This window comes from Myotis brandtii, unplaced genomic scaffold (genome assembly GCF_000412655.1).
Source record: "Myotis brandtii unplaced genomic scaffold, ASM41265v1 scaffold915, whole genome shotgun sequence".
Taxonomy (NCBI): domain Eukaryota; kingdom Metazoa; phylum Chordata; class Mammalia; order Chiroptera; family Vespertilionidae; genus Myotis; species Myotis brandtii.
This window is the reverse complement of record NW_005371769.1, coordinates 702,745-702,983: the sequence shown is the minus strand read 5'-3', so window position 1 is coordinate 702,983 and position 239 is coordinate 702,745. Positions and strand designations below refer to the sequence as shown.

Here is a 239-nt window from a genome sequence, read left to right as displayed (position 1 = left end):
CACGGGCCCTCCCTGAAGCGCGCTTTCCTGCACTGGGTCTCCCTCCCAAGTTACTGTCCTTCGCAATCTGGCCGGCCAACCCCCACGTCTTTGAGGCTGGCGTCTCCGCTCAGCAGTTCCTCCCCAGATTCGCCTCTCCTCCCGCATTTTGTGCATTTTGCCACCAGGGACCAGCAGCGGGGGACACCGCGCCGAGGGCCTCGGCCTTGCAGGTTCTGGGGGGCAGCCGGCCCTGCGGC

The 239-nt window shown here is 66.9% G+C and overlaps 1 protein-coding gene across 1 annotated transcript in view; it reads right to left on the bottom strand.

Moving 5' to 3' along the window:
- Window positions 1–239, bottom strand: part of KCNQ2 (potassium channel, voltage gated KQT-like subfamily Q, member 2) — a 45,502-nt gene that overhangs the window by 18,417 nt on the left and 26,846 nt on the right. The window lies entirely within an intron of this gene.